We start from the raw sequence: 913 nt of genomic DNA, 5'->3' as shown, positions 1-913 counted from the left end.
ACACAAGCATCGAGCTTTTTTTTTTTTCCTTCTTTTTTCATAAGTCTTAGACTATTCTTTTTGTCCTCCAGCCCCTCCAGAAGGATATTTCCTCTTGGAATTCTTAAGTCATACCTACAAGCTTTTGTCATAATGTCATTATTATCTCAGGGCATCTCAAATGCAAACAGGTGCTTAAGCTTAGGCAACACAACATTTGTAGTCTACTTAGCTGAACTTCTTTCCAGAATGTATTGGCTGCAGTGGCAGTTCAGATAGATAACTCTCATGTAGACATCTGCAGGAACTTAATCACATCCCATTCATACCACAGTTTGTCAACAGCTAAAGAACAGATGACATGATTGGAGGTCTGTCTTTGGACCTTAAACAGTGGTGTAAGCATTCGTTTTTAGACTTTTGAACCTAATGATGATCACAAATGTTTTAGAATACATCTACATGTTCTTTGAAAATATGTCCAAGTTCACTTCTACCTGCTCTCTGGTTCAACTAACAGTGGTGTAGGTGTATCTGCACAAAGCCAAGTCCATCCACAGACCTTACTGCTTTGGGCTGAACATTAAGCTAAATTCAGCTTTCACATTTCATCTGATATGCTCTTAGCCAGTTAAGAAAATGAGCAAAGTAAATTTGGGTCTTCCTGAAAAATAAAAAGTGGCTATGCTCTTACAAATTTCCCTACTGAAAGTGTCAAATTATCAAGTACCTAGACTGCAAATACATCAAGTATTGCTTTTCTATTTACAGGAGGACTTTTTTAGTGACTTAATTACAATGCATCTTGTAGACATAAAATATAGTGGCAGATGTTGCACTGAAGCAATGTAAACATTCTACAGTTACTCAAAGGCTGGCTTAAACAACAGCTGTAAGAGCAATCTTCATGGGTACATATCAGTTCACCATTCAG

Source organism: Pezoporus occidentalis, unplaced genomic scaffold (assembly GCF_034315485.1).
Source record: "Pezoporus occidentalis ecotype Australia unplaced genomic scaffold, CSIRO_AGI_Poc_V1 ctg14, whole genome shotgun sequence".
NCBI lineage: Eukaryota > Metazoa > Chordata > Aves > Psittaciformes > Psittacidae > Pezoporus > Pezoporus occidentalis.
The sequence above is the reverse complement of the archived record's forward strand: the minus strand, read 5'-3'. Positions refer to the sequence as shown.